Below are 15,233 nucleotides of genomic sequence, written 5' to 3' on the forward strand. Positions count from 1 at the left end.
CGAAGTATCTCGCACATCTCAGCAAACAAATCAGTAGTAACAAGGAAGCACGCTATAGAAAATACTAGCAATTAAGTTCTAATTAAATCCTAAACAAAAATCTAACAAAATTAAATTGTTTTTTTATGACATTTACAACTAAGACTAGCATAGAACTATGTAAGAAAACAATTAAAGTCTAACAAGCAAAAGACTACATGTTTCTCATTATCTCTTTTTATCAACGCGAGAAATCTAATCAAACATAATGTTTTTCATGGTATTTTATCAAAGAATTAGAACAAAATTATGTAAAAAAAACAATTAAATGCTAACAAGCAAATATCACATGTTTTTATGTCATTTTATTATCTAAAAAAAATATGAAACAAAACCTAAATCTAACATGAAATTTATGAAAGATAGGGGGTTCAAATGTGAAAACAGTGTGCATGAAGTAACAGGCGCAGGGCCCAGACAAATAGGCCCAGAATGACTTTTTCTTGTATAATTTTCTTTCAGCAACACAAACAGGGAGATGCATTGGGCTCATGGGGGTGAGAGCTGGAATTAAAGTGTAAACAGCAATGAGGGCGCTAGGCCCAAGCAGATGGCCCAAGACAGATTTTTGTTCAGCATTCAGCACCAAAAATGGAGGCGCTATGGGCCTAAGGGGGGTGTGGTTCAGCATTTCAGTGTGGATATGGCCCAAAGATGATCCATGGATTCAGATTTTATGATTCAATTCACTAATCTTAACCCATTCATTAATCAGATTAAATTTCTAGCAAATATCAAAGTGAATTCACATTAATCCAAGTCTTATCACTTAATCATCATCATATTAATAGAAAATTAAGAGGAATTAGGTTATACGTGGACCTTGGAGTTCTGAAGAACTCAACCTTCGTCTTCTCTCCTTGTGCGACGGCGGCCAGAACTCCCACGTCTCCGTCTTCGATCAGATACCACCGCCACCAAAACAAACTGAATGAGACTCCATCACCTCTCTCACGAACGACACAGTGGCGACGGCGCGGTGGATCTCCCTTCTCCGATCGAAACGGCGCCGGAGAAATTGTCCTCCGAGCAGCACCTCCACACGGCACCATATCCTCTCTCGCTCATCTCTTCTCTTTCGCTACTCATCTCTCTCGATTTATTTTCGTCGGAGACCGTCCGGTGTGTCTTCGATTGAGATTCAGGTATGAGATCCTTTATCTCTGATGCGACCTCTTTCTTCTCCTTGTTCGTTAGAGTCACTGCATTTTCCGACTTTTGCGTCATTATTTATGATGATGATGATGTTGTTGTTGCAGAGCGTGAAGTTTCATTGTGGTGATGATAATACTCGATTGCAGATTGATGTTGTGGAGGTCGATGTGTTGTTCGTGATGAATTTGTGGTGGATTCAGTGATGGTTTTTGATGCAAAGTATTGAAGATTCACGATGATGAAGCGGTTCGATTCAGAGATGTTGATGAAGGCGTGATGTGATGAAGATTAAGAGTGTATGAAGTTGAGATAGAAGATCGATTTTCTGGTTTCGATTGAATCAATGATGAAGAAGATTGGAGAGGGAGGCTCTGAAGGATTGATGATGGAGATGATGCCTCGAGAGAATTCAGAAGTTTGTTACGTTTTGTTCAAGGTGAATCCCATTTCGGTTCTCAATTTCTAAGATTTTTTGCAGATAGATGATGGTGATTGATTACGAGTTCTCCGGATTCATTGAATTTGTGTGAAGGATCATGAAGGTTCCGATGGAGTTATTGAATTGGTGGTGAAGGTTGAAGAAAGGATTCGATGATGGATGAAGATGGATTGCAGAGAAAGAGTTTGTCACAGGTTCTCCTCCAATTTCTGTTACCAGGTTGAATCAAGAGAGAAAGAATTGAAGAGAATCGTGAATGTGAAGATGATGAAGATAGAAGGAGTGATGATGAATGATGAAGGTTCTTGGAGAGGCTCAAAGTTTGTTACGTTTCGGTTATGAAGTGAGTTCCCCCATTCTGTTTTCGATTCCTTTCTGTTACGTTTTTTTTTCCTTGTTCTGAAGCTTCTCCCTTTTCTTTCTGTTATTTGAGTTTTTGTGTTATGCTACTCCAATCTTGGCTGAATCGGTTTTCTTCTGGATGCAGGATTTTGGTTTTTATGTGTAGATGCAAGGTTTGAAACTGTTAGCATTAAATCCGGTATCGAAGAAAACACGTGGAATGCAACATGGAAGCATTGCATTGATGAGGCTATAGACTTTAGGAGATAGGAGCCCAATGTATTTTTGTATAAATTTCCTTTGAATGATGTAATGACTTTTGAATGTATTGGGACAGTAACATTTTGTAACCTTGTAGACTCTTAACTTCAATGGATAGAACCCCCTCAATTATTCAAAACAATCTTCTCTTTTAAGTTGAATTTGAAGTCCCCGATTAATCGTGAACACCAATCTAAATTCACGTCATTAAGTAATCCCTTGAATCAACACAACTTTATGCATCATACTCGTTCAAGAAAGTGAATTAAAATCTTGCATGACACCTTTGCTCCTTAATAAAATTTTAGTGGAAATGATTTGTCCAAACACCCCTGAATGAACCCAAGTTGCTAGCACAAATAGAACGCTTTCTTACTTCATGATCCATTATAGAACTCCACGTTCAATCAAACCCTAAATGAACTTCACTTGAATAACATGTGTGTCATGACTCATTCCTTTACAATTCACCCCACAAGTCCTTTGACTTAATGATCTCGAAACAATAGAAACTTTATAATTTTTCTTCAATTTTTGAGCGACGAAATAAACGTCGTTGATAACTTATAGCACGGAGAAAGAGGGCAAATTTTAGGGTGCAACACAAAAACAACAACAACATTAACAACATTATGTGTGATAAATTGCAAGAGCGGAAAAAATGTTTTGTTCTAGATAAAAAAACATTGAAGATTTTTTCTGTCTTGCAATTCATCCCAAAGAATGATGCATCCGAGTTTGGGACGACTTCATATAAGTAGGGATTAGGTTAGAATATGTTTGATAAGTGCTTTTATAGTTAAATCTCATTATTTGATCCCTCGGTTATATCGAAAAACTGAAGGGTTAGTTCATTTAGTTTATGATTATAAACAAATAAAAACATAAACTGCAAAAGTTAGGATTCAGAGTGTGTCATGATTTGTTTTTTCCCTCGGTTTTCTTAAAAACCGAGGGAATATGTTGTTTTTATTATTACAAAAAAAAAAAAACATGACGCACCTAGGCATAATATCTCATTTAATTTTTGGCTGAGGTGAAAGCTTCGTCATAAAATGTATTATTTGTAGTAGTATAAGGACGTATGTTAGTGGAATAAGTTATGAGAATTAAAGTTAGGTAATTTAAACTCTCCACTATATAATTGAACTGTTTCCTTATAACATTTGTGGTTGCTTAGTGTTGAAATTTCTATAATCTAAATTTTCGAGTATGTTTTTTATCTAAAGAGTAAATAATGTACTAGTTTCTTAGTAAGGATGTATGTAATTGGAATAAGTTACATTAATTAAATTTAGATGTTTTAGATTCTCCATCATAACTTGACTTGTTTCCTTATAACATATGTGATATCACTACTACATATATGAGATTTTACCTCAGTTGCAATAAGGTTTTTACCTTAATTGAGAGGGCGAGGTAACATAGGGTGTCATAAAAAATATCTATTTTCCCCTTTGGGCTACTAAAAACCAAAATAAAAAGTGGCTTTGGCCATGAGTTTGATTTCCAGCAATAGTATTTTTAAAATGATGATGGTTATTTTTCCCCTTGGTTGGAAGTTACTACCAAAGTGAAATGTAGCGCCCCCCCTTTTGTCCTCGGTTGAGACTTTTAATCAAGGGAATAAGTGCTAGGAGATAACTTTTTCCCTCGGTTGAGATTTTTAACAGAGTAAAAATTTAATGCACTAATGCTCCAGATCTCATCATAACTCAGCAGTTAAGCGTGATTCGGAGAAAACAGTAATGAGATGGGTTAGGTGGGCTAGGTATAGCCCCTTCAGGGCTATATAATATAAGTAAATATAGTTACACCCTCACTAACAAAAATTGCTTTTAGCATAATGGTATGCACTTGGTCAAAAAATGGTATTAAAGCAAGATGGGTTCGAATCCCCTTGACTGTCACTGGGGACGTTTTGTTAGACGCAACTCATTGAGGGCTATTTGTTGTACGAAAATTATGTTGTGCCCTCATTAACAACAATTTCTTCACTTTTACTGTGCTCTTTATATGTTGGGTTGAACGAAATTTATTTTAAAGCATAAGCATTTATTTTTTCATTAAAATATGTATTTCATAAAAACATAACCATTAAAATAGGTATTTCATAAAAACATAACCACTTGTTCAACAAAAAAATAAATTTTATCATCTAAAGAAGAATTGCAATTCAATAAGAAAACTATTTTCTCTTTGGGTTTGTTTCACTAGATGATGCAATTTTTCTTTGCTAAACAAATGGTTATACTTTTTTGAAGTAGATAAATTAATAAGAATAAATAAATGATTATGCTTCAAAATAAATTTCATTTTGTTAAGTTCAAAATGCCAAGAACATAGTAAAGTGATAGAAAATACAAAATTTATAAAGTTAACACTAAGATGAGGAATACACAATCTAACATATCACCTTATGAATCCAATGAACCAGAGCAGAAACAATTTCCCTAAAAATTGTTGGAGGAGAATGTGAGAATGAAACGGTATAGGGGGAGGGCTCTAAATAGTCCGATCCCCTTATACCATTGTAAAAAATGATTTCTTTTACAAAATAAGAGTTTAAAACGCTAAAGTAAAACATGATAAGCAATTCTTACCGATTCACAACTAGTTTTGAAGAACATTTGATTTTCATGATTCGAATCAAATACGTCATTATTCGAGTCAAGAAGTGTTGTGATTCGAATCACACACTTTCTTGACTCGAATCAAGTGAGCATAATCAAACTTTAAACTTGCAAGCAAATGTTTGATTCGAACCATAATATGTGTAATTCGAATGAAGCCTTTCAAAAACTTTGATTTAAGTATTCTAACTTGTGATTCAAGCTTCACTCAACATTTTGACTTATATCAAATTGTCAAAGCTAACTAACATAATTATGGATTCAAATCCAATATATTAAATGTAAGGGTATCTCAAGATACATGTCTAAACAAATAAATGAAATGATCAACTTACAAACAAATTACCAGACTTACAAATACGTGATAAATCAAATTACACACATATATCAAATATAGACAAAACATCAAAATAAAACGATGTTGACTGCAATGCAGTTTCATTCTCCCTTTTTTTGATATTTGGCAAATTGAGATATTATTGATTCAATTTGATTTGAGTAGATTATTTAAAAGTTGTAATTTATATTTCGGCTTAATTCGATTATAGGTTTATTGAACAATACAAAATAAATAATACAACACTTGGAGCTTGATTGTTTCTTGAGCTCTTAAGCCCCCCCTGTATTGAACACTCAATGCACATAAATATAATGATAATATCTCACAACCTTCTCCCCTTTGATAAATGTAAAAAAGGAACAAGAATAAAATATAAAACACATACAAATGAACTCTTGACATACACCAACGAGCTATTATAAAGCCAACAATTTGCATACACGACACACACACACACACACACATGAGTAACCCAATTTCACATAATTCAGAAGATACAGAGAAATATTAGGCTAAAAGTAACATAAAACAGACAATCAACTTCAAAATACTAAAAATGGCAAAAACCATGCCATACATGTAATTAACCCAAAGACTTAATCAATCGTATATCCAAAATAGAAAAAGTGATATCCAACAAAATATAAATAGAATGAAGCAAAATGATGCAAACAATAGAATGAAATGCATGCTAACTATAGGAGGTTGCATGGACATGGATCATAGGCAACACCTAAATTAAAATGAAAATAAAATCTCAAACCCTTTTGAACGGAGAGAGCTTCCTTGATACTTGCAATCTTTGGTATCATTCAAATAGACCAATTAGAGTAGTGACCTTCCTTGCAACATTACCTTTAGGAGCATTCTTATTTGGTACAAATTTGTCATCATAAGCTCTACCATGATTATCCAAGTAATAGTAAACACTGTCACCATCCTTAATGTATTTCATCAACTTAGTCGCAGTGTTGTCAATTACATTTGGTGCTTCCAACAGGTCTGCATCATCTGAAAAACTTGGCGCAACTCTAATATATACTGGATGAAAGAGGTATAAAACAGAGGACTCTTCAGCTTTGACATGTAGTTACTAATCTGATACACACTGAACTTTACCTAATTAACTTCCTTTTTGTAATAAGAAGCCACATGAGATAAAGATCGATGTCATTAACTCTAGCCAAATTCCTTGGTTTCTTGTAAAAAAATATTCCCTACAACCAAGTGCAACATGCGGATCTTGCATTTCATTTGAATAATATGAAAACTAACAGTATTAAGATGGTCTTTGAATAAATATTTTGAAATCATTATAACAAATTCAAATTTGTTGAAACCTAAGGCATTAGATAAGGAAACTTTCGTACCCTTGTACTCAAGCTTGAGTATTAAAATTATTATGGGTAAAATCAACAAATTTCCTATGAAATTGACATTCAAGCCCTACTCTTGTGACCATGAACTTAGAATAAATAACCATGACATTCTTGGGGTTAAGTTTCTTGTTCAGACCAATAAATAACCTAGTATTCTTAGGTGACCTGATTTGTGATCAACTGTGAGTCGCTCCAAGAAATATGGTCCGAGCTTTCTTGTAGTAGTCACGACAACCAATGTTAATTTCTCAATTTTCTCATATATCTTCTCATTGCCTTTGGATACCTTACTCGCGAAATAGACTGGTTATTCCCCTTTGCCTTTCTCATGGACGAGTACAAAGCTCGTCTCTCTATCAGTAACTAATAAATACAAGTATGAGGACGTGTCTGCCTCAGGGCGTGTCTGTCATCAGCAGTACCTGCCCAATCTGCATCACAATATCCTACAAGCATGGAATTAGTACTATGAGAGTACAACATACCATAATCACAAGTTCCATTGATGTATTTGAAGATCCTTTTCACTTGAGTAATGTGACTCATTTTAGGTTCAACCTGATATCTTGCACAAACTCCTACAACAAAAGCATTGTCAGGTATGCTAGATGTAAGGTACAATAGACTATCAATCATACGCATGTATAGCTTTTTATCCCTATTAACACCTTTTTCATCTTTAGATAACTTCATGTGAGTTGGTGTAGGTGTTCTTTTATGACTGGCAGTTTCCAGGCGAAACTTCTTCACTATATTCTTGGCATACTTGCTTTGAGATGTGAAGATAGTATCATCCATATGTTTGACTTGAAGACCAATGAAATGTGTAATTCACCAACAAGACTCATCTCAAATTTAGATTGCATCTTCTTGACAAAATGTTAGACAATCTGGTTTGACATCCCTCTAAACACAATGTAATCCACAAATACTTGAGCTATCATGAGTTTACCATGCTCTTCTTTAAAAAACAAGGTCTTGTCTGTTCCTCATTTCCTATAGCCATTAGTGACAATAAACTCAGTTAACCTTTCATACAAATCTCTAGGTGCTTGCTTCAAACCATATAGAGTTTTCCTAACTTTGTAAATATGATATGGAAAACTAGGATCGAAGAACCCTTTGGGTTGTCAACATATACTTCTTCATCTAAGTATCGATTCAAGAAGAAACTTTTCACATCCATCTAAAATAACTTGAATTTTAGCATGCAATCCACTCCCATGAGCAATATTATGGATTCAAAATGAGCTACAGGAGAAAAAGTCTCATAAAAATCAACTCCTTCAACTTGAGTGTGTCCTTGAGCTACCAATCTGGCCTTGTTTCTGGTCACAGTACCTTTTCCATCAAATTTGTACTTATAAATCCATTCTGTACCAATAACATTCATTCCTTCAAGCTTGAGTACGAAGTCTCATTCTTCATTTCTTTTGAACTGCCTTAGTTCTTCTTGCATAGCATTAATCCAGAATTCATCAGTCAATGTCTCATTCAAATTTTTAGGTTCAAGCTTAGAGACAAAACAAGAACTGAATATCACATCTCTGGACCTAGTGGTGGCTCATTCATCAAGATTCCCTATAATGAGTTCCTTTGGATGATCTTTCTGAAATTCTAATAGAGGGATCTTTGTTTTATTGAGGGTTATCTGGCTCAGTACTTGCTGGATCAATGTAGGACTCAATGTCTTTTGCAGTTTCTGAAACATCTGTTTTTTGAGATGAAGTTCCAACATCTTCTTCGACATCAGTTCCTTCCATAATAGTTGAGTCATCAACCATGACATTAATGGATTCCATCAAATCCATGTGAAGAAGTTATAGCACTTTGGAAGTAATCTGATGTTGAAACTTTGAGTGTGACATCTTGATTTTCTTCCCAATTTGATACTCACAACTTACCATACCCTCCTCAATTTTGATCTTTAGTAGGACTCTAATAGCTTCTCTAGATATAATCTTCTTTATACCTTTGAGATTTAGATGTCCAAGCATTTGGTGCCACAACTTGACTACATCTTATTTGGTTATTAAACATGTGAAAGAGTATGTAGTTTCTTGAAGTAACCATAAATAACAAGTATCTTTAGACCTAAATCTCCTCAATAGAATATCATTCTTCTCATTGGTTATCAAACATTCTAATTTGGTAAAAATAACTTTTAGGCCTTGATCACACAACTGACTAATACTAATCAGATTTGCAGTCAGTACTTTCACTAGAAGCACATCATCTAAACTAGGAAGTTTAGTACAAACTAACTTTCCTATTCCCTTGATTTAACCTCTAGCTAATGTGACAAAATTAGAGGAATAGGACTTGATGTCCACAAAATACCTTTTGACCCCTGTCATGTGTCTAGAACAACCACTGCCAAAATACCAGTCTTCTCTAGATGGAGATCCAAGAGAAGTGTAGGCTATAAGACTAGTGTCAACACTCTTAGGTTTCCACTCCTTTCTAGTTTTACTCATCACGTGATTACCCCTAGGTTGATTTGGGCGTTTAGGATAACCATACAGTCTGTAACAAAAAGGTTTTATGTGACCATATTTTCCCCAATAATGACATTTCCATGGTAATAACTTGGCTTTGGTTTGAGATTTATGATGTCCAGCAGAATGTTGCAACATTTGGTCTGACATCATGACCTCCTGCTTACTTACAAAAGAAACAAATTTTGTCATAGGTGTTTTTTCCATGTTTATTTAGAGATTGGTAATTAAAACCAATCCCTGTTGAGTTTCCATCCCTTTTTCCAACTTGAAGAATTTTATCCAACATATCAGACCCATTGTTTAACATTCTTGTGGATTTGGTCATATTTTCATGTTTGGAGGTAAATAAGGTTACCTCATTTTAAAGAGCATAGACATTGGATGACAGTTTTTCTTTTTCAGCCTGCAGTTAAGCTATGTTTCTCTTCTGATTTTCTACTGTCTTGCAGAACTCTTCACTTATGACACAAAGCTCTTTGTATGAAGCAGCCAATTCTTTATAAGAGAGATCTCATCATAGGAATCTTCATTAGATTCGTACCTACTAGTGAAGGTTGTAACATGCTTAGCAGTTTCATCAACAGGTTCACCTTTAAAATTATCATCATCAGACCAAGGAACAGTCAAGCCCCTCTTTTTTTCTTGAGGTATGTGGGACATTCTGATCAAATGTGACCAAAACCTTCATATTCATGACATTGAATACCTCTTTCTTGATTTGGCTTCTCGTATGTTCTTTCTTTTCTCTGAAAGTCACTGTTTTTGTGGATGTCGAAGGAGATGTTCTTAACATTTTGTCTTTCCTTTCTATCCATGTTCTTCAACGCCTTATCGAATTGCCTCCCAAAAAGAACAATAACATTAGAAATTCCTCCACCAGTCTCCATGTCACTTTGATCCTCTTCATCATCAGTATTGGGGATAAAGGCTATGCTCTTGTTCTTGTTTTCATATCTATCACTTATAGTTAATTCAAAAGTTTGGAAATACCCAATCAGCTCTTCCACTTTCATGTTACGAATGTCTTGGGACTTCTTCTATTGTTGTGACCTTCATGTCAAACTTCTTGGGCAGAGACTTGGGGATTTTTCTAATAAGTTTTTGTTCTGGTATCTTCTCTCCCAAGGCACTGGATAAATTTTCAATGTCAAGAATACTCATGTAAAAATCATGAATGCACTCATCATCTTTCATCCTGAGATTTTCAAACTTTGTGGTGAGAAGTTGAAGTCTTGAAATTTTGACTTTTGATGTGCCTTCATGAGTGGTTCTGATAACTTCCCATGCATCTTTGGCCAGAGTACAAGTATTTATCAACTTGAATATATTTTTGTCAACACCATTGGATAATCCATTAAAAGCTTTGGAGGTACCAAGAGTAAGTTCATCTTCTTCCTTAGACCAGTCCTTTTCTGGTTTTAATTCGGCAGTTTTATTCCCTTCTTTGTCTGTCAACACAGAATGTTTCCAGCCCTTGATGACAACTTTCCAATTTTTGATATCCATAGATTTTAGAAAGGCCACCATATGTGCTTTCCAATAGTCATAATTGGTGCCATCTAGAATATGTGGTCTATTTGTATTTCCTCCTTCCTTTTCCATAATGCCAGAAAATATATTTCTCTCCTCTGATGCCAATTGAAATTATGGCACTTTACAAGAGAGATATCGTATACGATGTCACAATACTAAGATGTCAAACGCAATGTCTAGCGTAATGTCAAGACATCGTAATAACAGACACAAAAAACAATTTAAAGGAAGATGCAGAAAGTAAATAACACAGTTCAGTTGTTAACCCAGTTCGGTGCAACGTCGCCTACACATGGGAGGAACCCGAGATAGGAAGGAAATCCACTATAATAGTATTAGTTCGAAGTTCTCAACAACCTCTAGTTTTACAAACTTCGCACCTAATCACTACCCGTGCTATTTCTATATAAGAACTCCTAGATATGAGATCCATCTCCCTGCCCCTCAATCACACTACAATGATAATAAAAACATTGACAAGAAATAGAAGACACACTTCCATTTAAACATAATCCACTCTTGCTCAAAAGCTTATGATTGATTCACAAATTATAACTCAAAACTCAGTCCATTTCAAGCATCAACATGATGCAAGAATGACTCACAAAAACACTGAACAGGCAAAACCCTAAAGTATATTCTCTCACATGCAGCTTCGTGAATCCTTTAGATTTAGAGTCTTTGTTTTTATAGCCATAAAAGCTCATGGGCTTGGATATTAAATCTGGCCAAATCAAATAATTTGTAATCAAATCATATCAAATCAAATCTTGTGCAGAAAATAATTTTCCTATTAATATATTGACATGCAATCTTGAGAACCAAATCTTCAGATATTTCTTGCTTAGCTTGAAACAAATCGTCAGTGAATCAAATCTCCAAATGCGCATCTTGGTCCACACTATACATCAAACAGATCTCCTGAAGCACAAAATACAAATCTTCTAAAAATAGAAACAATACAGGCTGACGTGGCATCACCTTAAATCAACAATATGTGTGACTGAAAAAGCTTTAGATTGCAGGGGTTTGTAACCTCCTTTAAATAACTGAAACTATAACTATGAAAAGAAACATAAAGAGATTCAACCTCATCGTCGCCGTGGTGCCAACGTGTGTGCTTTTCACTTGTTGTAAAATCCATCATCATTTTCTTCTTCAATCTTTGTTTTTCTTTGGTTCAATGATTTTCATTATTAGTGTTTCTTATATTATTGGTTGTGGAGAAAATGAATTTAAAAGGTTTACCAATAATATGTTCTCATTGCCTACCAGTTAAAATAGCTCTATCAACAGCTTTTGAAAGTTTTCGTTCCATCAGCTCTCATATCTGGCTACAAACTATTAGCTCAGTCCTATATTTGTAACTACAACAAAATTCTCCATGTTTTGTGAATGGCTGGCGTTGATATCATGTGCGGCTCTTTCAACATGTTTTATCATTGAACTACCGGGGGTAATGCATTTTTAATAGCTCTTGCATATTATAAGCAAAGAATATGTTAAGGTTTTTGAAATTTAGTAACATGTTATAATGTATTGAAGAGGGTTTTAGTAATTGCCAACGTAGCTTCACGGTTCTTCATAACCACTAACATCATCAATATCAAAAGACCAAATATCAACTTTGAAACTGTAACCGTTATGAGAATGAATAACCTCACACTACAACGTACAAGGGCTTCTAAAGTGCTTTTTTTTTGGGCTTTTAGAGAGCTTAAAAGCGCTGCCAAAGTCAGCGTTGCCGTAGGTAACGACAGCGCTTTTGAAACTCCAAAAGCACTCTCGTAGCCCTCCCTATAGCAGCGCTTTTTCCAGAAAAGCGCTCTTGTATCCCCCCTATAGCAACGCTTTTTCCAGAAAAGCGCTCTCTCCCCTATAGCAGCGCTTTTATCCAGAGAAGCGCTCTCGTATCCCCCCTATAGCAGCGCTTTTTCCAGAAAAGCGCTCTCGTAGCCCCCCTTATAGCAGCGCTTTCGTTGGTTGCACTTTTTTTTATTTTTTTATGCTTTTTTTTATCTTAGGCAGCGCTTTTAGTTAGAAAGCGCTTTCGTAGGTAGGCCTTTAATAGCGTTTTTTAAAAGCGCTGTCGTTGCTAAACGCAATATTTTAAAGTGCAACCTGTAATTTAAGCCTCCCAGTTCGATCTGTAATTTATATTTATTTTCAACCTGTAATATTTTCGACCTGTAACATATTTTCAACCTGTAATATTTTCAACCATAGGTAGGACATTATATAATATCATTATATACCATGGATAAAATACCATTATATACCAAAATAAAATATATACACCATTAATATAGTTCAATTCACATGTTTACAACAGATACATAAAACTAAATCATCAACAGAATATAAGCCCGAAATTCTCAAAATTCGACGAGCGCACGGTCCTGGTCCTGCAAAGTATGAACAAAACAACACGGTCAATTAAAACAGTCCCCACAAAGTTTCAAAACAGTCCCCACAACACACAGTAATGTATTCATAAAACGTTTCACACAATATTGTATTCATACCTATATGAATAGTCGCTGAATATAAAATTGACACAATTCCTCTTTGATTTCTTCCAACTTAAGTTTCGTGTAAGAAATAGCATAGAAGTCATCAAAGTACTACATAACAAAAACATAATATGCATGATTTAGTTAAATGTAATAAATTATAAGAAATTATCCTAAGTTATAAATCCATGCCGTGATTGGAATCTCTAATTGATTCGTTTGAAGGAATTCTTTCAAAAACCTCAAAACAAAGTATCCGCAATCTGTACTGTTTCACTGTTGCGGACACTACATAGAAAAACAAATAAGATTTTTTAGTTGTCTTGTTTTATCAAGTAGCATAACTATTAATAGAAAAATTGTAAAAATTAATGTACCTGCACTTTGATCCAAGTAATGTTGTTTGATTTAGTCCGGGATACTTGTGCGTCTCTTTGACTTCGGAACACTTGTATTGATCTAACAAAAATATAAAAGCATATATTTAGATCAATCTCACAAATAATTAAATATATAAATATACACGAATATTTAGAAAGTTCTCACTTACGTATCAATCGTTGACTTCATAGCCGGATAATTTATCCACTCACCATCTACCGAATTCAGAAAATATACCACTTTTTTGATAGGGCTGATAGCAAGCAACAACCAGTGTGATCTATAAATTAAAACAATAGTTTATATGAAAGATTTTCTATGCAAAAGAAACAAAGATTAGATGAACCAAGAATGAAAAACTAACCCCACTGGTCGGGTATTATACGCCCAGAGACACAGGCTTTCTGTACTGCCGGACCTCATGAATCTATCGTCTAAGCGCTGTCTAACTGAATCCGGTTTCGTAGCAATTGTCTATCCGCTGCAATGGGAGGAAGACACGAAATGGAATCTGTTTGACAATTCAGTCCCGCGGAAGCATTTGTCATACAACAACCTTAAATAAAAACATAATAAACATTAGACTATTTTCATTGAAATGTGTAAATAAATTGTTCAACTAATTAAATAATATATTTAGATCAATCTCACAACTAATTAAATAATAAATCGAATTACCGGATGTATGAGTGAACATTACTGACGCCTAATTGGTCTTGCGTAAAAATCTATTTCATGTCGTCTAGTCCAACATGCACGGGGAATTCAATACCAAAGACTGCTTCATCCATAGCAATTTCACGGAGATAACCTAACTTCAAATCTGACATATCAACAAGTGTTTCGAGCGTCTGTCGGTATCGAGGCACAAAAGCACCTCTTTTTGCCACGGCCTTCGGAGGACCCTTTTCCTTGGGCGGTACCGTTGAATAGTATATTCAAGGAAAATATTTTTGTATCTTATCCATAGAGATTGGGTGATATTACCGCCGTTCTATAGTTACTATCGCTTTAAGTTCAAATTATAACAAAGTTGGTTTGAGTTGAGTTTCTATTTTTCTAATCAAAATATAAAATGAGCAATATAAAAGGACTTGATTTAATAATAAAAGAGTGACAAGATTAGTTTTGTTTCACTACCCCTATCTTCCATGTGACTTTAACGCCAAATGCATAACTTCAATAGTGGTGAAATGCTCTAGTATCCTCCCAACAATGTTTATGTCTAAACAAAGTTGTGAAAGTTAATATATTAATCTTTAGATGATCTCTCACTCTAACTATCAATATACTAATCTTGATTGTTTCATACAAATAGAAAAGTGGCAAATAAATCTATCTCTAGCATTTATTCACTACTTGATAAAATGTTGTAGACCAAGACTTGAAATATATTTCTCGATCATAAATCAAATCTAAATATAAAAGATAAAACAACAACATTCATCCATTTCAATACCAATGAAGTTCATACAAATGTGCTACCGAAAATACATAGTTTACAAGGATAGCTACTACCTCCAATCTTGTCAAAGTGGGATTTAGCTACTCATCACCATGGTTGACAGCAAAAGAAATGAAGAAGAAACTATGAGCATCAATCTCTCACAAAGTTGCAAACTTTTCTCTCCCAAAACCCTAGCCTCAATGTTTGGTTCACAATGAATATAATAATCTTCAGTTTCACTTTTCTCTCTCCCTAAATAACCCCCAATTC

General features: G+C 34.6%; 1 long non-coding RNA gene and 1 pseudogene across 1 annotated transcript; one reads left to right on the forward strand and one right to left on the reverse strand.

Moving 5' to 3' along the window:
* The first annotated feature begins 864 nt into the window (after window positions 1-864).
* LOC131646270 (uncharacterized) lies at window positions 865-2,299 on the forward strand. The gene is made up of 3 exons (XR_009297386.1): window positions 865-1,184; window positions 1,299-1,976; window positions 2,121-2,299. It is a non-coding gene; the product is annotated as an uncharacterized LOC131646270 (long non-coding RNA).
* Window positions 2,300-8,870: 6,571 nt separating this feature from the next.
* LOC131649325 (uncharacterized) lies at window positions 8,871-10,691 on the reverse strand (annotated as a pseudogene).
* Between the last annotated feature and the right edge of the window lie 4,542 nt (window positions 10,692-15,233).

Source organism: Vicia villosa, linkage group LG2 (assembly GCF_029867415.1).
Source record: "Vicia villosa cultivar HV-30 ecotype Madison, WI linkage group LG2, Vvil1.0, whole genome shotgun sequence".
Lineage (NCBI taxonomy): Eukaryota > Viridiplantae > Streptophyta > Magnoliopsida > Fabales > Fabaceae > Vicia > Vicia villosa.